Source organism: Eriocheir sinensis, unplaced genomic scaffold, assembly GCF_024679095.1.
Source record: "Eriocheir sinensis breed Jianghai 21 unplaced genomic scaffold, ASM2467909v1 Scaffold1134, whole genome shotgun sequence".
Lineage (NCBI taxonomy): Eukaryota > Metazoa > Arthropoda > Malacostraca > Decapoda > Varunidae > Eriocheir > Eriocheir sinensis.
Window position 1 is genome coordinate 38065 of NW_026110446.1, and position 23436 is coordinate 61500.

At 44.1% G+C, this 23436-nt stretch overlaps 2 long non-coding RNA genes across 5 annotated transcripts in view; one reads left to right on the forward strand and one right to left on the reverse strand.

The window, feature by feature from the left end:
• LOC126989365 (uncharacterized) overlaps positions 1-23436 on the reverse strand; it is a 31648-nt gene that overhangs the window by 309 nt on the left and 7903 nt on the right. For 2 of the 4 annotated variants that reach the window (XR_007743227.1, XR_007743230.1), the window contains exons 2-3: positions 3184-3351; positions 117-681 (exon numbers count right to left, since the gene is read on the reverse strand). This is a non-coding gene — a long non-coding RNA (uncharacterized LOC126989365). Of the gene's footprint in view, positions 1-116; positions 682-3183; positions 3352-5795; positions 6619-23436 lie in introns of those variants that run through there. The other 2 variants (XR_007743229.1, XR_007743228.1) reach the window with 2 other exon arrangements.
• Positions 13461-14426, forward strand: LOC126989367 (uncharacterized). The gene is made up of 2 exons (XR_007743232.1): positions 13461-13910; positions 14291-14426. It is a non-coding gene; the product is annotated as an uncharacterized LOC126989367 (long non-coding RNA).

The following is a 23436-nucleotide window of genomic DNA, read 5'->3' on the forward strand; positions in this document are numbered from 1 at the left end:
TTTCAGGCACTTGTGTACCCAGGCAGGTTTTACACACCTTTTCAGGCACTTGTGTACCCAGGCAGGTTTTACACACCTTTTCCCGCACTCTTGTACCCAGGCAGGTTTGTTCACACCTTTTCAGGCACTTGTGTACCCAGGCAGGTTTTTACACACCTTTTCAGGCACTTGTGTACCCAGGCAGGTTTTTACACACCTTTTCAGGCAAGGTATTTTGCTTTCATATCTTCACCTTAGTTTCAGGATGTCATTTTCACCTTTTGTAGATTTTTTGTATATTGCAAACATTTATTTTACTAAACTTCTACAAATTTTGGTGATTTTCCTTCCATACTCTGTCTTTCACTACAGTGGTAATATATGTATATCTCCATAGTAAAACTCTAATGCTAATAATTCAGTTTCAATAATGACTCCATGGCTGCCGCGAAATGTGTGTAGTTTTGTTTTCCCTGAACGCTGTTGTAGTCTGAACATTGCCATTGTGGCCTGCCGGGCTGCCGAGGTGATCTCTTCGCTGATTGGACAGCAGCTTGAGGCAGCCTTGCTCCGGCTCATCTTGAGAAACTGGCCCTCCACACTGCATCTTGCCACTTTTTTCTGTAGCTCACACTTCTGCCTTGCAACTCTTACTTGGTGCCTTCTTCAGTGGACGGGAGAATAAGAGTGGACTGTGGATGGCTTGAAAAAACAAATTTTTAACTACAAAATAAGACACTATTTGAAGTCTGTCTCTTATATAAATGTTTCTAGTGCTTTATATTCCTATTTTTCATCAGATTGTTAAGGTAGTGCAAAAATAAACTTGCAGGTTACAGAGATGTTCTGAACACGGTGGCATCACCAGACTTTGAATTCATTGGGAGGGAAGGGAATTGTGCACATTTAAAAACAACTTGTAGGTGCAGCTCTCAGCATGTCATGTTTGCTTGGTAATGATTTTTTAATACATTCGTAATTCACTTTTATGCTATTATTAACTGATGAAGAAACTAAATATTGCATTACATAAGTGAGCTACAAAATCAATATCAATGGGGGCATACGCCGGGGGGTGCATCGCCTCGCCCACCCTACGGCGCAGAGCCCAGGGGTCCCTCTGGGTGAGTCTCATGCAGGCCCCCTTCTCATCCCAAGTACCTCCTGGAAGGAACCATCGACTTCCTCTGCGGGCGCCCCCATGGCCTTCCTTCCCTCATACACTCTTCACAAATTCATTCTCCCCCATTCTCATCATGTGTCCAAACCATCTCAGCGCACCACCCACTCCACCACTCCACACTCCACTCCCTTCACTGTCACACCCATACCAAACCCCTCACACACACTTCCATTACTTCCTCCATGCCATCCTGACACACCACACGCACCTCTTGTACAACTCATTTCCACTGCACGTATTCTTGATTGCTGCGCTGCACTCCATGTCCACGTCTCTGATGCATGCGACAGAGTTGGCAGGATAATACTGTTCCTTGTTCCCCTCTTTACCGCCATGCTCACACTTCTTCCTCTCACAACTCTCCCCAATGCACCCACCACCTGTCTGCCCTTCACTGCTCTTTCCCTCACCTCACCTTCCATGCTTACATACAACTGTCCCTAAATATTTCACCTCAGTCACCTCCTCCACTCTCTCCTCCCCTAACCTTATCCTACACTTTGTTGTGCTCTTTGCTCTAACTCTGTATGGCTTTGCAAAATCAATGACCTGTTCTCTCGCCCTCTCAAATACCATAACCTTGCGCTTTCCAGCATTCACTCAGCTTCCTCCTCTTACACACCCTGTCAAATGCATCCACTATCCTCTGTAGTGTCCCCTCATTCTCTGCCAACAGTACTGTATCATCTGAAAACAGGTCCGCCACCAATGACTCCTCTGTACCTCTCACTTTCTGCCTTGTACCAAGTTCCCCCACTCTGGCTTTCATTTCTCTCACAGAACCGCCCATGTACAGTTACTTTCTTCATCCTCTCATTTAAAACCCTGCCATACACTTTTCCTGCCACTCTGAGTAGACTTATTCCCCTGTAACTATTAGTCACCTCTGCTTCCTTTCCCTTTGTACAGCAGCACAACACTAGCCTTTCTTCAACCCTCAGGCACCTCACCCTGTTCCTGTTCCTGTTACATATCCATAATATCCATTCCACAACTACACCTCCTCCATACTTCAGCCGAGTGGCCCAAGACTACCCACAAGCTGTCCAGAAGACCGGACTCTAGAAGAAACCGTCTAAGTGAATCAAGAATGAGTTCCGGGGCACAGCATGAGTGAGGAATAAATGGCGCCACTATAAAAATTGCCTGTGCCATGATGGGCTTGGGCCGACCACTAGGCCCCTGAAGAAAGCCAACCGGTGCTAGAGGCGAAGTTGTTAAAAAATACTAATAATAATAATCTGTTATGCCATCAGCTCCAGGGGCCTTTCCTACCTTTAACTTCTTCTTTGCCTCCTCTATCTCACCTCTCTCCAGCCTCCCCTGTGGATCTGGCCGCCCTACACTGATCTTTATTCCTACACTGCTCACTTCCGCTCTCCCTCCCACACTCTTATTCATTACAGTTTCCTCTTTCCACACCTCCCTTATCTCCTTATTCCCCTCACAAGCACCCATCTCTCCTCTTCATGCTACAAATGTCACTCTTTCCTCCCCTATTTCACTTTTATCTTCTTTCCAGCAAAGTTTTTTGTTCTGGTATTTTGGTGATATTTTCCTTCCCAAATCCTCATCCACTCTCTTTACTTCCCTAACCAACTTCTTGCTCTCCCTGTACTTCCTCTCCCATCCCTCTCGCCTCCTCCATCATATTTCTCTCTAACATTTTCTTGTAGTTCCTTCTGTTCTCCTCAACTGCCTCTTTCTATCTCATCTGTCCACCACACAATTCCTTTCTTTCCTTTTCCACACGACCTATACCTGACCACTGAACTCAAACACCTCATTCACTCCCACACTGCAGAGGACCTACCACTGACAGCACAGTCTGGCCAACACCATGAATCCAAGAGAAACCTTCCAGATTAATGAAGACCAAACTACATATGTAAACCTTATATGTCAGTAACACTCCTTCCCAGATGATCAGTCACTAGAACTACCAAGCCTATCAATGAAACCAGAGGACAAACCTGCCTCTAGCTTTGTATAAATGAAGTACCCACTGTCTTCTGGCGTACCTGGCACCTCAGGCCGCCTCCTCTTGGGATGACACTAGACTGACTTCCTCCTCCAGTCTTGTCTTCAGGGTTTTGTAATGACTGTAGACTGACTGACTGACTTCCTCTTTCAGCCTTCTGGGTTTTGTAATTTCATCTTCGTCTTCTCCTGGTTGTCCCTGAGAAGGCCTGAAATGAACCAAAAAGGAAACCAATACAAGTTCACACAGGGAACAAGATATATAAATGCATAGGGAACTAGAAGATACTTGGGAATATATACTTATTTTATGCATAAGAAAGAAAATAGACAGAGCAATACTTCCAAGACTGGAGAGCAAGACAATACATTCTCCCCTTCTTCCCCCCCAAAAAAAAGGAAAATTCTAAACCCTTTCACTAAGTTGTGGGGTCACTGGGCTGGGACGAGGCACTCAGAACAACGACACTTGTCAACCGCAGAGTCTTAGAGGGAAGCATCTTATTGGTGGGTTATGTGGAGTGAGTGGAGGTAGTGGTGTAGGTGGAAGGTAGAACAGTTAACCCATTCACTGCGGTTGGCACAGATTTCGCCTTCACTGGTAGCCTGGTAACATATAGTCCCAAATCTTTCTCTGCCTCTGTGGTGGATAGTGCAGTGTTTCCCATGTGGTACTGGTATGCTGGATATCCTCTCCCAAGGTACAGGACTTTTCATTTTCTTCATTGAATGGTAGCAGCCACTTTTTGTTCCATTCCTGTAGCTTGGTGGTGTCTTCTTGTAGGAGGTTTGCATTCAAGGGGTTAAGGAGTACAAGTGGACTAAATATCAATGGTTACAAGTCACGAGTGGATAGAGTGAAGCAGTGGGGTATATTGCACCAGGAGCCACTGAGGACAGGACGAAGACAAGAATCTGCATCAGGGGAAGTCCTGTCAAGTAGGTCACAAAGTCTGCGTGCTTGGGGAGTCCAGCGAGGGAAGACAGGCAGAGATCGAGGCCCATCTTCGCAGCTCCTCAGTTTGCCTCTTTGAAAAGCCTCTAATGGAAGTTGCTGGGACTTTCATGGAGAGTTTCGTGATCCTAGTGATAGTCTTACACAACCCCTGCACCTTGAATGGGAAGAACACCTATGAGAGCCAGGCTGACCATCTCTGTGGCCTCCGGAAATGGTTGTAGTGGGAGCTAGAGACATTTAACCCGGTAGCAGCGATGGGTCAAATTTGTGGCTTTACCGTGTACCAGCGACGGGCCAAATTTGTGGCTTTACTGTGTACCAGCGACGGGCCAAATTTGTGGCTTTACCCTGTACCAGCGACGGGCCAAATTTGTGGCTTTACCTTGTACCAGCGATGGGCCAAATTTGTGGCTTTACTGTGTACCAGCGACGGGCCAAATTTGTGGCTTTACCTTGTACCAGCGATGGGCCAAATTTGTGGCTTTACCTTGTACCAGCGACGGGCCAAATTTGTGGTTTTACCTTGTACCAGCGATGGGCCATATTTGTGGCTTTACCTTGTACCAGCGACGGGCCAAATTTGTGGCTTTACCGTGTACCAGCGACGGGCCAAATTTGTGGCTTTACCGTGTACCCGCAACGGGCCAAATTTGTGGCTTTACCTTGTACCAGTGACGGGCCAAATTTTTGCCATGATATAAACCCCAAAAATAGATGATGCATAAACTGATCCCAAATGCGTTGATATATTTTATGAAATGCTTTGCGTGAGTGATGATTTTTTCTAATTTTTCTTGCTTAGAGGGGCCTTTAACCCGGTAACAGCGGGGATCATGTTTCTTAATGGTCCCTCCAATCGAAAAAAATGAGAAAAAATCACCCTCACACAAACCATTTCATAATATATATCAAAGCATTTGTGATCAGATTATGTATCATCTATTTTGGGGGGTTTATATCATGGCACAAATTTGGCCCATCGCTGCTACACATTAAAGCCACAAATTTGGCCCGTCGCTGCTACTGGGTTAAGAAACATGATCCCCGCAGCTACTGGGTTAATACCATGGTCCTAGAGCCCAAATAGTTGACCTTCCTGCCTAATATGAGGACCAGGACTAAAACCAGAAGCAGGGTACTGAAGTGGCGCTCAATGACCACCAACATCAGGAGCCGGTTCGCCAGTCCACCACAGAGTTATTGCAAGCGCCCGAACCAATCTACTTTCTCCACAATGATCCGTTACTTCCACTCAAGTGCCGGACACTATAGAGACTTCCCATGTGGTTACCTAAAATTTCCTCCTTTTTATATCAATGCCAATCACTACACAAGGCACTTTCCTGGTATTCTGTGTGCACTGTAGCCTGGAGATGATGGAACAAGAGTCGGCAGGGTGGAGAGGTAGGAAGGAAAGTTTGGTTTAGTCGGCGCAACATCTGTGGTCATATACCGGAGAGAGACAGAAGGGGAAGGAATTATAGGAGAAGGGAACAGACCCCAGGAGACGGGACACAACATCTGTGGTCATATGCCGGAGAGAGACAGAAGGGAAGGAATTATAGGAGAAGGGAACAGACCCCAGGAGACGGGACACAACATCTGTGGTCATATGCCGGAGAGAGACAGAAGGGGAAGGAATTATAGGAGAAGGGAACAGACCCCAGGAGACGGGACACAACCCCCGATTAATACCTGGTACCCATTCACTGCTGGGTGGACAGGGGCGTAGGGTATCGGAAAAGCCCCTCATTTTTTCAACTCCGCCCGGGAATCGAACCAGGGCTCTCGGTTGTGAGCCGAGTGTGCTAACCACTGCACCACGAAGCCCCCGTAGGTAGGAAGGAGTATTTGGAGGGCGGAACAAGTGGAACAGCGGTGCAGATTGCAACTGGAAAGAAAGAATGATTAGAGAAAGTGGAGAGCAAGCTGTAAATATGCTGGAGGAAGAGTGGATTGAAAAAAAAATGTAGAGTGGAGAAGTGGAGTAGATTGAAAGTGGAGAGAAAGAGTATGATTAGAGAAAGTGGAGAGTAAGTATAATATGATGGAACAAGAGTGGAGTGAGAAGTGGAGTAAGATGAGAAGTAGAGTGGAGAAGTGGTGCAGATTGAAAGTGGAAACGAAGAGAAATAGTGGAGTAGGTGGACTAGGTGGAGTAGACGGCACTTGAAAGAAACTAGACTTGTGAAATAAACTGCAGCTAGAAACTTTACGTACATGTTAAAGAAAAAATGTGACTGTAACAAGGTGGAGCAGGCGGACGTGGAGGAGTGGAGTGTGGAGGAAGTGGTCTATGTGGAGTATTGGGGGTAAAGGGAAGAGAACAGCTAGAAATTACAGTAGAGAGGTGGAGCAAGTGGCGTATAGAAGGGTGGAGGTGGAGTGATGGTATGTGGAATGAGTGGAGAGGGACAGATTGGTGAGTGGAGGTACAGAGAAAGTGGAGTTTTGAGAAGATTGAACTGGAGAAGATAAGCAACTGGAAAGGTGGAAGAGTAGTCGGCAATGATAGAAGTGGAAGAGGAGTATGTGGAGAGGTGGAAGAGAAGTGGAAAAAGGTGGAAAGGGAGGGAATTTGAGTGGAAAGGAAGGGAATTTGAGTGGAAAGGAAGGGAATTTGAGTGGAGGAAAGGAAGGGAATTTGAGTGGAAAGGAAGGGAATTTGAGTGGAAAGGAAGTGAATTTGAGTGGAAAGGAAGGGAATTTGAGTGGAAAGGAAGGGAATTTGAGTGGAGGAAAGGAAGGGAATTTGAGTGGAGGAAAGGAAGGGAATTTGAGTGGAAAGGAAGGGAATTTGAGTGGAAAGGAAGGGAATTTGAGTGGAAAGGAAGGGAATTTGAGTGGAAAGGAAGGGAATTTGAGTGGAAAGGAAGGGAATTTGAGTGGAAAGGAAGGGAATTTGAGTGGAAAGGAAGGGAATTTGAGTGGAAAGGAAGGGAATTTGAGTGGAAAGGAAGAGAATTTGAGTGGAGGAAAGGAAGGGAATTTGAGTGGAAAGGAAGGGAATTTGAGTGGAAAGGAAGAGAATTTGAGTGGAAAGGAAGGGAATTTGAGTGGAAAGGAAGGGAATTTGAGTGGAAAGGGAAAGAATTTGGGTGGAAAGGGAGGGAATTTGAGTGGAAAGGAAGGGAATTTGAGTGGAAAGTAAGCGAATTTGAGTGGAAAGGAAGAATTTGAGTGGAAAGGAAGGAATTTGAGTGGAAAGGAAGGAATTTGAGTGGAGGAAAAGGAAGGAATTTGAGTGGAAAGGAAGAATTTGAGTGGAAAGGAAGGAATTTGAGTGGAAAGGAAGGAATTTGAGTGGAAAGGAGTAGAATTTGATTGGAAAGGAAGGGAATTTGAGTGGAAAGGAAGGGAATTTGAGTGGAAAGGAAGAGAATTTGAGTGGAGGAAAGGAAAGGAATTTGAGTGGAAAGGAATGGAATTTGAGTGGAGGAAAGGAAGGGAATTTGAGTGGAAAGGAAGGGAATTTGAGTGGAGGAAAGGAAGGGAATTTGAGTGGAAAGGGAGGGAATTTGAGTGGAGGAAAGGAATTTGAGTGGAAAGGAAGGGAATTTGAGTGGAAAGGAAGAGAATTTGAGTGTAAAGGAAGGTAATTTGAGTGTAAAGGAAGTGAATTTGAGTGGAAAATGAATGAATTTGATTGGAAAGGAATGGAATTTTAGTGGAAAGGAAGTGAATTTGAGTGGAAAGGAAAGGAATTTGAGTGGAAAGGAAGGGAATTTGAGTGGAAAGGAAGGGAATTTGAGTGGAAAGGAAGAGAATTTGAGTGGAAAGGAAGGGAATTTGAGTGGAAAGGAAGGGAATTTGAGTGGAAAGGAAGAGAATTTGAGTGGAAAGGAAGGGAATTTGAGTGGAAAGGAAGGGAATTTGAGTGGAAAGGAAGAGAATTTGAGTGGAAAGGAAGGGAATTTGAGTGGAAAGGAAAAGAATTTGAGTGGAAAGGAAGGGAATTTGAGTGGAAAGGAAGGGAATTTGAGTGGAAAGGAAGTGAATTTGAGTTGACAGGAAGAGAATTTGAGTGGAAAGGAAGGGAATTTGAGTGGAAAGGAAGGGAATTTGAGTGGAAAGGAAGAGAATTTGAGTGGAAAGGAAGTGAATTTGAGTGGAAAGGAAGAGAATTTGAGTGGAAATGAAGATAATTTGAGTGGAAATGAAGTGAATTTGAGTGGAAAGGAAGTGAATTTGAGTGGAAAGGAAGAGAATTTGAGTGGAAAGGAAGAGAATTTGAGTGGAAAGGAAGAGAATTTGAGTGGAAAGGAAGTGAATTTGAGTGGAAAGGAAGGGAATTTGAGTGGAAAGGAAGTGAATTTGAGTGGAAAGGAAGAGAATTTGAGTGGAAAGGAAGCTAAATTCAGTGGAAAGGAAGAGAATTTGAGTGGAAAGGAAGGGAATTTGAGTGGAAAGGAAGTGAATTTGAGTGGAAAGGAAGGGAATTTGAGTGGAAAGGAAGGGAATTTGAGTGGAAAGGAAGGGAATTTGAGTGGAAAGGAAGAGAATTTGAGTGGAAAGGAAGGGAATTTGAGTGGAAAGGAAGGGAATTTGAGTGGAAAGGAAGGGAATTTGAGTGGAAAGGAAGGGAATTTGAGTGGAAAGGAAGGGAATTTGAGTGGAAAGGAATGGAATTTGAGTGGAAAGGGAGGGAATTTGAGTGGAAAGGAAGGGAATTTGAGTGGAAAGGAATGGAATTTGAGTGGAAAGGAAGGGAATTTGAGTGGAAAGGAATGGAATATGAGTGGAAAGGAAGGGAATTTGAGTGGAAAGGAAGGGAATCTGAGTGGAAAGGAAGAATTTGAGTGGAAAGGAAGGAATTTGAGAGGAAAGGAAGGAATTTGAGTGGAAAGGAAGGAATTTGAGTGGAAAGGAAGGAATTTGAGTGGAAAGGAAGGAATTTGAGTGGAAAGGAAGGAATTTGAGTGGAAAGGAAGGAATTTGAGTGGAAAGGAAGGAATTTGAGTGGAAAGGAAGGAATTTGAGTGGCAAGGAAGGAATTTGAGTGGAAAGGAAGGGAATTTGAGTGGAAAGGAAGGGAATTTGAGTGGAAAAGAAGATAATTTGAATGGAAAGGAAGAGAATTTGAGTGGAGGAAAGGAAGGGAATTTGAGTGGAAAGGAAGGGAATTTGAGTGGAAAGGAAGAGAATTTGAGTGGAAAGGAAGGGAATTTGAGTGGAAAGGAAGGGAATTTGAGTGGAAAGGAAGGGAATTTGAGTGGAAAGGAAGTGAATTTGAGTGGAAAGGAAGAGAATTTGAGTGGAAAGGAAGGGAATTTGAGTGGAAAGGAAGGAAGGAATTTGAGTGGAGGAAAGGAAGAATTTGAGTGGAAAGGAAGGAATTTGAGTGGAAAGGAAGGAATTTGAGTGGAAAGGAAGGAATTTGAGTGGAAAGGAAGGAATTTGAGTGGAAAGGAAGAGAATTTGAGTGGAAAGGAAGGAATTTGAGTGGAAAGGAAGAATTTGAGTGGAAAGGAAGGAATTTGAGTGGAAATGAAGGGAATTTGAGTGGAAATGAAGGGAATTTGAGTGGAATGGAAGGGAATTTGAGTGGAATGGAAGGGAATTTGAGTGGAAAGGAAGGGAATTTGAGTGGAATGGAAGGGAATTTGAGTGGAAAGGAAGGGAATTTGAGTGGAAAGGAAGGGAATTTGAGTGGAATGGAAGGGAATTTGAGTGGAAAGGAAGAGAATTTGAGTGGAGGAAAGAAAGGAAATTTGAGTGGAAAGGAAGGGAATTTGAGTGGAAAGGAAGGGAATTTGAGTGGAAAGGAAGGGAATTTGAGTGGAAAGGAAGGGAATTTGAGTGGAATGGAAGGGAATTTGAGTGGAAAGGAAGGGAATTTGAGTGGAATGGAAGGGAATTTGAGTGGAAAGGGAGGGAATTTGAGTGGAAAGGAAGGGAATTTGAGTGGAATGGAAGGGAATTTGAGTGGAAAGGAAGAGAATTTGAGTGGAATGGAAGGGAATTTGAGTGGAAAGGAAGAGAATTTGAGTGGAAAGGAAGGGAATTTGAGTGGAATGGAAGGGAATTTGAGTGGAAAGGAAGGGAATTTGAGTGGAAAGGAAGGGAATTTGAGTGGAAAGGAAGAGAATTTGAGTGGAAAGGAAGGGAATTTGAGTGGAATGGAAGGGAATTTGAGTGGAAAGGAAGAGAATTTGAGTGGAATGGAAGGGAATTTGAGTGGAAAGGAAGAGAATTTGAGTGGAAAGGAAGTTAATTTGAGTTGTAAGGAATGGAATTTTAGTGGAAAGGAAGGGAATTTGAGTGGAAAGGAAGGGAATTTGAGTGGAAAGGAAGGGAATTTGAGTGGAAAGGAAGTGAATTTGAGTGGAAAGGAAGGGAATTTGAGTGGAAAGGAAGGGAATTTGAGTGGAAAGGAAGGGAATTTGAGTGGAGGAAAGGAAGAGAATTTGAGTGGAAAGGAAAAGAATTTGAGTGGAAAGGAAGGGAATTTGAGTGGAAAGGAAGGGAATTTGAGTGGAAAGGAAGGGAATTTGAGTGGAAAGGAGGGGAATTTGAGTGGAAAGGAAGGGAATTTGAGTGGAAATGAAGGGAATTTGAGTAAAAAGGGAGGGAATTTGAGTAGAATGGAAGGGAATTTGAGTGGAAAGGAAAGGAATTTGAGGAGGAAAGGAAGGGAATTTGAGTAAAAAGGGAGGGAATTTGAGTAGAATGGAAGGGAATTTGAGTGGAAAGGAAGGGAATTTGAGTGGAAAGGAAGGGAATTTGAGTGGAAAGGAAGGGAATTTAAGTGGAGGAAAGGAAGGGAATCTGAGTGGAAAGGAAGGAAATTTAAGAGGAGGAAAGGAAGGGAATTTGAGTGGAAAGGAAGGGAATTTGAGTGGAAAGGAAGGGAATTTGAGTGGAAAGGAAGGGAGTTTGAGTGGAAAGGAAGGGAATTTAAGTGGAGGAAAGGAAGGGAATCTGAGTGGAAAGGAAGGGAATTTGAGTGGAGGAAAGGAAGGGAATATGAGTGGAAAGGAAGGGAATTTGAGTGGAAAGGAAGGGAATTTGAGTGGAAAGGAAGGGAATTTGAGTGGAAAGGAAGGAAATTTGAGTGGAAAGGAAGAGAATTTGAGTGGAGGAAAGGAAGGGAATTTGAGTGGAGGAAAGGAAGGGAATTTGAGTGGAAAGGAAGGGAATTTGAGTGGAGGAAAGGAAGGGAATTTGAGTGGAAAGGAAGGGAATTTGAGTGGAGGAAAGGAAGGGAATTTGAGTGGAATGGAAAGGAATTTGAGTGGAGGAAAGGAAGGGAATTTGAGTGGAGGAAAGGAAAGGAATTTGAGTGGAAAGGAAGGGAATTTGAGTGGAAAGGAAGGGAATTTGAGTGGAAAGGAAGGGAATTTGAGTGGAAAGGAAGGGAATTTGAGTGGAGGAAAGGAAGGGAATTTGAGTGGAAAGGAAGGGAATTTGAGTGGAAAGGAAGGGAATTTGAGTGGAAAGGAAGGGAATTTGAGTGGAAAGGAAGGGAATTTGAGTGGAAAGGAAGGGAATTTGAGTGGAAAGGAAGGGAATTTGAGTGGAGGAAAGGAAGGGAATTTGAGTGGAAAGGAAGGGAATTTGAGTGGAAAGGAAGGGAATTTGAGTATTTAAAATTCAGCCATGCACATGTTGCGTTTCTACAGTGCCAGATGATAGAAAGTATATGCTAAGTATGGCAGGGCGGTTTGTGGTAACGACCGTCATCGCTGTTCATGAGGCGTGGTCATTTACAGGGGTGGCAGGGGTCGGAAAGGGGTAAGGGTGGGGGTCACAATCCAAGTAGGGCAAGTAGGTAAAAGAAAATGCAAGTAAACTATATATAAATAAATAAATCACAGGGTAGGGGCGATAGGAATACGGAGAGGGAGGTTGTGGGATGTATTAAAAGGTCAGTGCAGACAACGATGGTAAGTAGAGATATGATGGGTGGACATGATGCTGCTGGCGTACACCCGCGGACACCTCAAAACGGAAGCCATGCTGCCGGTCGTTAGCACAAAGCATGTTAATAGTTGTACCATCACACTATATAGGGCGGTATCACAAGGCACCTTCGCTTCTCACATTGACTATTTCTAAAGGTCAAAGAATGGATGAATCGGGTCCTAATGAGTGTTTCTTTGAAGTTCATGCTACTGAGGAAGGATCAAACTACCACCAGGGTCATGAAACTACTGATGGAAATGCCGTCAAATCATACGAAAGCCTTGTCAAATATGTGAACTTGGGCGAAATGTTTTAAAATACGACCCATAGTATGTATTTCCTGGGGGTTGTGATGGCAGGCTCCTCCCTTCTCCTTTGCTGCACACCTCCAACAACAAACTATCAATCAGTCCTGCCATACCCAGCATATACTTTCCAATTATGAGAGAGAGAGAGAGAGAGAGAGAGAGAGAGAGAGAGAGAGAGAGAGAGAGAGAGAGAGAGAGAGAGAGAGACTGGGCAGTCCCTTTTCCTTTTCCTCCCTTCGCTCATCGCCTCCCGTTTCACCTCCCTCCTCTACTTCTTCACTTCTGTTTCTTCTATTTCATCATCACCATCTTCACCTCTCCCTTTACGTCAACAACCATCACGTCATAGCCACACTTCCCTCCGACTATTGACAATTAATTTCCGTAGTATCAAAAACAAAATAGCCCAATTACACCATCTAATCACCTCACATAACCCCGACATAATAGTAGGGACTGAGTGAGACTTGGTTGACTCCTGCGGTGACAGTAGGGAGCTTTTCCCTCCCCCCTTTAGTATATGACCGCTTTTCGTAAGGACCGCCCGACAGACAGCACAGGCCTGCCCTTGACACAGACTGCGAAATCCCCTGGGTCCAGTTACAAACCTTCAACTGTAAATCTCTTCTTATTGCTGCTTTTTACAGACCGCCTTCTACTAATGCAGACTATTTACACAACCTTCAAATTTCTCTTTCACGCATACAGGCAGACAAACACATCTGGATCACAGGTGATTTCAACCTCCCCGACATTGGCTGGACTGCAATATCCCCATTTGATCCTCCCGATGCTGACGCCCCAACCCCGTTATTCCCCACACAAACAGACGCCAACTACACGACACATTCGTTGACGTCATAAATACATTTTCACTCACAAACAGTACTCCAGCCAACACGAACACATACGGTAACGCGCCCCGCTGGCCACGGTGGTCCTTTGACCACAGCACACACACTTGACCTTTTTCTCACCAACAACATTCTTAACTTAACAAACACTCAGGTTGTTTCAGGACTTAGTAAGGTAAAGTTGGGGGCATACGCTGTAGCAGCGCGTGGCCTCGGTGCTCATCTCCGTAACATTGGCCCTTGAGCCTGTGGTGGGAGGGGGCCCATTACCCCGGTACACGGGGCCAGTGTGACATCTGGCGGCGGATGCTCAAAGGGGTGGTAACTTAGCCCCGGAGACGGTTGTAAGTCACGGGTCGCGTCGCAAGTTAGCTCCCCGCTAGTACCGTCCTCCGCAGCGATGCACAGCGCGGTCGCAGCGGCGTGCTAAGGGTTAGCCCTATGGTTCATGAGTGAGGCGGTAGAGGGCCGGCAGCTCACCAGCTGATGTGATTGCAACCAATGGAAATCACTGAAACAAAGAAGACAGCCAATCAGGATCGAGGAAGGTGTTTGTAAACAAACGATGGAAACTTGGGCATTTGGTGCGGGGCCGTCTAGCCAGACCACTTGCTACGCTTCCCTACTTCCTTCCATTCTTCCACCGACTGTTTCAGTGGCAACACCTGACCTCGCAGAGCCCGACCACTCCTCACACCAGTCATCCGCGCCTCACTTGGCCCATCCTCAAGAAGACGCAAACAGTAAGTATTTCCCCTAGTTCGTACAGACTAGCCATAATGTAGAAAACTAATGAAATATTGGTCGGAGTCAGATGCCACACCCTGCCCTTCCAAGCCCCAACACCCTGCCCTTCCAAGCCCCAACACCCTGCCACACCCTGCCCTTCCAAGCCCCAACATCCTGCCACACCCTGCCCTTCCAAGCCCCATTTGAAATAGACCTAATACTTGTTATATATTTTTAGTCTTAATTCTACAGTAAATGTTAATTTAATTTATGATATTTAGTATCTAGGCACTAGGAGGCATAGATTCCTCAAGGCTCCCGGGAGGGTGTAGGAACTTAGCAATGGTTTAATAATACCGCTGTATAGCATTTATATGTTGTGATTTCCTTACAGAATACCAGGATGCTGCAACACCTGTAGAGGAGGAGGAGGAGGAAGAGGAGTGGAGGCAGGTGCAGCCCACCACCGAGGTTATACCAGTGGATATGCCTGCGGCCCTTAATGACCATTTATATGTGGCATTTATGGGCACCCCAAGACAGGCATCAAGGCCCAGGCCCTCAACGACCCACCACCCCTATGCCCGCCCAGCCAACCACACTCCCACCCGCCCAGCCAGCCACCGGAGAACTGCACAACATCCTGCACAGGACATTAACCTACTGGAGCAGATGTTTGAAGTGCAGAAGACACTCCACACTTCGGTGGAGAGGATGACCGACAGGCTGGAGCAAGCAATTGCTCGCGCTGGTTCAGAGATTGCAGCTGCTATACGGTGTGCTGCAGGTAAACTGCCACAGTAATGTGCATGTTTATCTGCAGCACCCGCCTGCAGAGACCTCATGTTTGACAACTTGAGGTCTCTGCAATGGACCGTATTGGCTATCGGCGACTCGAGACAAGTACAGCTTGATTTAACTCAGTTCCTTTTTCTATTTCAGAAAAAAATAATACTGGCTGTCGTTTGGAGCCAAATGGGGTACCTGCGGGGAGCAAAAAAAAAGGAGTTACCCTTTGGTGGTCGGCTTTTAAGGCTTTGCGGGTGTGTGACCAGTGAGGGGCAGATGTGCAGTCTCCTGAGCGGCCCAAATGGATAAAACACAGCTTGGGAGGTTTCGTATATTTTTTGCCCAGGGCTTTATTTTGCTCTCCAGTAGCTTAAAAATGATTTAACTTGCTGTCAAATAATTGTTCGTAGCTATTTTGACCTCTGGTCTTAAGATAAGTGTTTACAGACGCCCTCTCGCTGGAGAGGATGTCTGTAAATCTCTTATCTTAAGGCCAGAGGTCAAAATAGCTACAGGTACTTCAACTAACAATTATTCAACACCAAGTTCAATCATTTTAAGCTGCTACAAAAAATACGAAACCTCCCAAGCTGTGTTTTGCCATTTCTGTTCAGAGACTGTGGCCTGCGGCACATTCGCCCTCAGTGGTCACACACACCACACAGACGCAAACTTAAAACCTTACCAGCAAAGCATAAATGCATTTTTTTCTATCAGCAGGTACTACGTTTGGACATAAGGCTCCAAACGACAGCCATTATTATTTTTTTCCAAAATAGAAAAGAGGAACCGAGTTAAGTCAAAACAGTACCTGTCTCCGAGTCACCGCCGGATAGCCAATACGGTCCATTGACGTACTCTGGGTAGCCAGGGGATTTATCCCCCGACTAGCCAAAGACCCAACTGTGCGGTGGACTTTCCCGATGCCTTCACATTGGGCGAGCCCACCATCAGTGACGGGTGACGAGCAAAGCCTACAGAACTCCTACACCTTGAAGGAGGAACAGTTATATTTTTATAATGTGGATAAGTAAGAGAACGGTTATATTTTTATAATGTGAAGTCAAAAGCTTTGGAATAATCACTGTGATATACATGTGTGTCGTTCATGTCACAAACACAAATAGCCATTGAATATATTTATGCATTATGTATGTGTGATATTGGGAATCACTGTGATATACATATGTGTCATTCATGTCACCTAGTCAATATATTGTGTTATGGAGTATAGAACTTTCGTGCTGATGTTAATTGCTCGCAAGTAAAGGTACAAATATGTATTTACTTATGTTTCACAGGTAGGATAAGTGAGAGAACAGTTATATTTTTAGAATGTGGATAAGTAAGAGAACTGTTATATTTTTATAATGTGAAGTCAAAAGCTTTGGAATAATCACTGTGATATCCATGTGTGTCGTTCATGTCACAAACACAAATAGCCATTGAATATATTTATGCATTATGTATGTGTGATATTGGGAATCACTGTGATATACATGTGTCATTCATGTCACCTAGTCAATATATTGTGTTACATTTGCATGTGATATCTGCAACTCCTGTGATAGGCTGTGGTAGTCTTTTTATCATGCATACTATTGTCAGAACTATGCATGGCACAGTTACTTGTAAGTTGTGCCACTGCTACTGGACACTGTTCAAACAGGACAAGCTATTTAATGTGCAATATTGATGTAGGTTTTGTATACATTGTATGCAAACCCTGTTTTGGGTCTATTCGTTCATCTCAACTGTGATATTTAGTAAAGACCTTTGGTACTGATGTTATTTGCTCCTGTTTCATCTCATACCAGACTCATATGTGCAACTAAAGGTACAAATATGTATTTAATTTGGTTTCATGGGTGGGATAAGGCAATTGAGGTAGAGAATGATTATTTTTATGTGAAAATAAATGCAAAATAATTTTGAATGATGAGTGTAAATACCTTGGATTAGTTATGTGCAAGCATTGGGGTATGGAGGGAGAGACAAGAGAAAGGGCATTGCAAGGAAGAAGGGTGGTAGAGTCTTTGGGACGTATCATGAATGGCAGAAGTTTGAGCATGGAGGTAAAGAGGGATTTGAGAAATACAGTAATAGTACCAACCCTCACATATGCTAGTGAAACATGAAAGTCAATAGGTCTAGAATGCAGGCAGTGGAAAGGAGTTTTTTGAGAAGTGCTTGTGGTGTGACTAGAATGGCTGCAATGAGTAATGCAAGTGTGTATGAGCGTTTTGGAATAGGTCATGGGGATGAGGGAAGAAGTGAAGGGCAGACTTTAAAGTGGTTTGGTCACATGGAGCGAAGTGAGAGAGTAAGAGTCTATGATATGTGAGTGAGAGGAGGAATGTTAGAGAAAATCTCCAGTGAAATGGAGATAGGGTGCAAGAGTACGTTAGGAGAGGGGTGAAAGGTCCTTGAAACTTTGAGAGCGCAAGGAGTGTCTGGAGATGGAAACTCGTCTGCCGTGGCCATCCCTGGTGGGAGCTCATCCCTTTATTGTCGAAATAAATCCCTTATGCAATAGTTAACCAGTAGCATTTTCACTCTTTCAGCCATTACACTGGTAAACTCTGGAGCAATCTTCCTTCATCTGTTTTTCCTCCTGCCTACAACACACTATTTCAAGAGGAGAATATTGATCAGACACCCACAAATTGTCCTCTCCTCTTAACTCTTTATTGGAGCAGTGATTTGTATTTGGTTTTATTTTTTGTGCCCTTGCCCTCGAGCTGCTTCCTTTGCTTAACCTGTACAGTGTTTAGTGTGTGTGTATATATATATATATATATATATATATATATATATATATATATATATATATATATATATATATATATATATATATATATATATATATATATATATATATATATATATATATATATATATATATATATATATATATATATATATATATATATATATACGTACCTCTTAGGGAAGTGTTTAGTACGTATATATACGCTTGCTCTTTTGAGCAATTTTACACCCTTTATTTTTGTTTGTGTATGTAACATTGTTCATTGACAGTAAAAAGGAATATTTTTAAAAGTTTTTTGTGTTTCTAAAGAGATTCAAAATGGCCTTTCTGGACAAGTGTACGCATTCCAGCAAGCCATTATACAAGAAGGTATGTTACTTTCTTGTAGGTAAAAAGAAATCATAATTATAGAAAAAAGTAATCATACATTACGCAGTGATCCATATGCTTTTAATTTGATTAACCTGTGGTATGAACAGTACAGCTTCAGTTAGCACAACAGTCATTACAGTACATAGGATAAATAATTACAGTCATAAACACAGGAAGATAATCACACAGGTCAGTCATATGCTTTTAATATGATTAAGGGGTTGTTGTGCCTTTGCCGGTAAATTGACTACCTCACTGCTGGGGTTCATCAGAATGTTATTTCATTGAAATGGGTTTTAGTTTTACCAGCAATGAGCACCTTCCCATTCCTCCATAAACATTCCTCGCCAACCTGGTTCATCACTAATCAATATCCGCACTCCCTGGGCAAGAGTGCAGAATGCTGAGATACATGGGGTATGTGAGATGGACAAGTAGGGTACCAAACTAGGTGATGAGACTGTGTGGTGTGGAGGTGGTGAACCTCTTGACCGAAGACGCTGAAGTTAGGGTTGACCGAAGATCTGCTGGGCAGCATGTTGGTAACCCTCCACCACATGTCCATGGCTGAAACTCTCAGCGTCTTGCGGTGGGAAACGAGTCCTATGGATCACCACGTACACACATTCTGAAACACATGGTTAAGGAACAAGTTAAATGGCTACTGTGCATATGTGAGGTTAGTTATGTTATATGAAGCAGAGAAATGGCCAACAATTAAAGAGTTGAAGAGGATGATAAGCAAGTCAAGAGTACAGAGTGCTGAAATGTATAAGGCATGTGAGAGGGACAATTAGGGTATCAAACTAGGTGATGAGAATGTGTTGTGAGGAAGTTAGCCACTGGTGCCTCTCTTGATCAAATATGCAGTAGTTAAGGTTGACTGAAGATCTTGGCAGCATGTTGGTAACCCTCAACCAAGTGTCCATGGCTGAATTCTCTGAGCGTCTTGAAATGGGTGTACAGTCCTCTGATTGTACACACGCTGACCACTGGCCACCGGTGCACCATACGCAATCTGCAGGTGTAAGCTGATATTAATTAGATATTAATAATAATTATAAATTCAGATCAAGAAAGATGAGCATGTGGTCATTATGGTTTCTTGTTTTATTCTTATGCTCCAACTGTGAGTTCTGCACATTTACATATGAAAGCAATCTATTAATAACTGCAAGGTCTACATATATGCCTACCTATACTCAGGAAAAGAAGTTTCTAATAATTTCCTGCCTGACAACTTGACCAGGAACCTGTCTGTTGTCTCTCACAGGCTGAACTGGTACTTCTTCTTCTTGCACAAGATCACCAACATAGGGAATGCGACGATCCACACAGTAGTTGTGCAGGAGCATGCAAGAAGTCGCAATCTTCATTGTCTTCTCGGGGTCGTACTGCAAACTTCCTCCTGACTCGTGAAGGCACCTGAACCTTGACTTGAGGATCCCAAACGTCCGCTCAACAATGCATCTTGTCCTTCGATGGCTCTGGTTGTAGCGTTCCTCCCCAGGTGTTGTCGGGTGTACAACTGGGGTCATCAGGAATGGCTCCAGAGGATACTAACTGTCTCCTGTGAAATGGAAAATTCATTAATTCATTATTCATTTAGCATAGGAACAATTTGAGTATGGGTAGCTGTGCCTTGGTGTTGTCAATAATGCTAAAAAATTGCAGTGATATTTTGTTACTTTTGTACTGATGGTAACCCAACTGTGGCTGGCTGCTTGTAATCACTAAGAAAGTTGTTGAACTGCCAGACCCTCATAATAATACCATTTACTGTTGACATCATGTATAGACGAGCTTGATGAGTAACATGATGTGGCATTGACAATGCAGTGTTATGTGAGACAGTCTTTCCACTACGAAATGCATGAAAACTATGTTAAAAATTTTAATGTCATATGCAGTTCTACTAAGAGTTTTGTTATCATAACAATATGACATGTCTAGAAGGTTAACATTCATTAACATGTAATCACAAGATATAATATACAATTATGAGGTTTCTTCTATGCAGGCAAAACGCTGAACATGTAGGCATGTGGTACGAAAGCACAGGTAATTTGATAGAATTACATGGAATATATAAGGAAACATACCTATTAAAAGAGTATCTCCAAAATGACCAGAAAGGAACCGCTGCTTAAGGGCACAGTGTCTCCATGTAAAGGAATCAAGTGTGCGTCGTAGCTGATGATCTTGTTGTTGGTGTCACCCACAGCCTGTATATTTAGGGAGTGGAATTGTTTCCGGTTGACATAAATCTCTTCATTTTCCTCTGGGGCCTTGATGCGAATGTGGGTTCCATCAATGGCACCTATCACTCTTGGAAAGTTACCAGTGCGTCTGAAGTCCTGCATAGCTCTGTTGATATCTATTGCTGTGGTTGGCATCTTTATCTCTTGACTGGCCTTTACACAAAGTACTTGAGTTACTTTGTCAATGGCCCTACTAACACTTGATTGGTCCATTCCAACAGTGTCTCCAATAACAGTTTGGAAGCTGCCACTTGCAAAAAACCTTAGTGCAGCCAGAACCTGGGTGTGAGTTGGGAGTGCATGTGCCCTCCTGGTTCTCCTTTCCAGGTGGGGACGCAGCTCATCACAGAGCCTGATGATTTCTTGACGGGGAAATCTATACACCCGCAACAGATGTTCATCACTAACGTGTAGTGGGTCAAGTGGGTCCCGATATCTCCTTTCTCTGCGCAGTCTGCGATTGAAAACGTATACCGCAACATACTCCATCTGTGAAACACAGAAATAACCACATTACTAGAATTAAGTAGAACAACACCCTGCCCTTCCCAGCCCCAGTGACTCTTGCTACGCTCAAACAACAATATTCATATGCATGGAAGCTTTAAGAACTCCATGGGATTAAGAAATATTGTTGAAAACAACCCACACCACTGCCTCATGAGCCCTACCTTATTTCTCCATAACCAGCCCACATATCATCGTAATTGTCCTTCATGTGACTCTTGCCACCTTAATGTAAAGCTATACAAAGGTAGGAGCTCAAACACGTACCTTATATTGTGTATAGAGGTGGAGATGTGGATGAGGCGGAAACACTTCTTCAATGGCGACGGGTTAGGACGGAAACTGGTCGGATCTAGCCCCGCTCCCGAGCAGTCAGGCTGAGGGGCACAAGATGGCGTCTAGGACGTTTTTTGAACATCGCACGGGGCAGCACTTGCGACCACAATGGCGGATTTAGGACCAAATGTTGAGATACGACCGTTTGAGCATCCGCCGCCAGGGATCTACGCAGACAACATCGCAAGAAACAAAGACTCTACAGACGCGCGCAGACATACAACACAACAGATAACTGGACCGCCTACAAAAACCACCAAAAGACATTTGCCAAAAACATAAAAGTAGCGGAACGCAAACACATCGCAACTTACCTCGCAGACAACGTAAGAAATAACAAAATAAACTTTTTTAAAATTCCTTAAAACGCGCAAACACGATACTAACACGATTACATCACTGAAAGACAACACTAACACATTAGTAACCAGCCCACAACACAAAGCACAAATACTCAACACACACTTCCAATCGGTATACACACAAGAACACAACCTGACACCAAACATGCCACACAGCCCCTTCCTCCCGATAGCCCCCCTTGACATCACGACTAACGGAATACAGAAATTACTGGAAGGACTCGACACAACTAAATCCACTGGCCCCGACAACATTCCCGCCTTCGTCCTAAAATCCTTTGCCCCCATCCTTGCCCCCATCCTGCAGGCCATCTTTAATGACGAGATTTTCTATTCTCTTTTTCCATTATTCTCTCGGTCCCACACGTCCTCTGCGTGTATCGAAACACACGAGAAATTAATCACAACAAGGAGAGGGTATTCCCCGGCTGCCTAGGATTGAACCCGCGACCAGCGTGACGGAAGAACCACTCCTTACCGAGTCGGCCAAAGAGGTACCCGCTGGCTACGTGGGTTATGGGAGGCTCGTTCATCAGGCATAGTTGCCGCACTACACATATACACCCAATCCCTATCATCCACCTCATTACCCTCTGACTGGCTTTTGGCAAACATTAATCCATTGCTAATGACAGGTGACCGGACTGACCCAGCCAATTATCGCCCCATCTCACTCACAAAATTTTCGAACACATAATACACAAACACATAATGAATCACCTTGACACAAACAACATCTTTACTGACTCACAACACGGCTTTCGACCCAAACGCTCATGTGAATCGCAACTCACGAGGCTACTTGACCGACGTGACATCACACAAGTTAACGCTATTATTTTAGATTTTGCCAAACCCTTCGACAAAGTCCCACACAAAAGACTGACATTAAAATTGAAATACTACGGTATTTCAGGACCTATTCTACACTGGATTACTGCATTTCTTACTAACCGGACTCAACGCGTTCTTGACGGATCTTCATCTGGCACTGTCCCTGTTTCTTCAAGTGCCCCACAAGGCCCCCTTCTTTTCCTCCTGTACATTTACCATCTCCCACTCTCAACGCCTAACTCTTCCACTAGACTATTTGCCGACGATAGTTTGCTGTTTAGGGCAGTAAAGACTACCGACGACTGCATCATCATCATCATCATTTCATCGACGCCTGCTCCTAGGAGCTCCCACCAGGGGATGGCCACGGCAGAAGAGCTTCCAACTTTCTCTATCCAGACACTCCCTCCTTGCCTGCTCAAAGTTTCTCAAAGATCTTTCCCCCCTCTCCCTAACGTACTCTTGCACCCTATCTCTCCATTTCACTGGAGGTCGTCCTCTAGCATTCCCTCCCTCTATCTCACTCACATACATCCTTCTGGTCATCTTACTCTCCTCCATTCGCTCCATGTGGCCAAACCACTTTAAAGTCTGTCGCTTCACTTCTTCCACCACTCCACACTTCTTCCCTTCACCCCTGTGACACATTACAAAACGCTCGTACACACTTTCATTACTCATTCCATCCATTCTACTCACACCACAAGCACTCCTCAAGTAATTCATTTCCACTGCCTGCACTCTAGACCTCTGACTTTCATTCCAGGCCCACGTTTCACTTGCATATGTGAGGGTTGGTACTATTACTGTCTGCCGACGACTGCAGACTACTACAAAAGACTTGGACGCCCTCCAGCGGTGGGAGCGCACCTGGCAAATGCACTTCCGACCAGACAAATGCAAACGGTTATGATTCACCAGAGCTCACAACCCCATCCATCACATTTACACTCTCCATAATTCAGACCTTGAATCAGTCCACACACACAAGTATCTTGGTGTCCACCTATTCACTAACCTAAAGTTCAACACTGACATAGACCACATCAGTGCCACAGCCAACCGAACCCTGGGGTACCTGAGGAGGAATTTACATAACTGCACACCTGACATTAAACACATAGCTAATGACACTTGTGAGACCAACACTTGAATACTGCTCCACGGTGTGGGATCCTTACACACACAGAAACATTGATGGGTTAGAACAAATCAACACCAAGGCGGCTAGGTTCATTACAAACAATTACACTCGAACGCCTGGCATCACAACACGGATCAAACAACAGATAAACATGGACCCTCT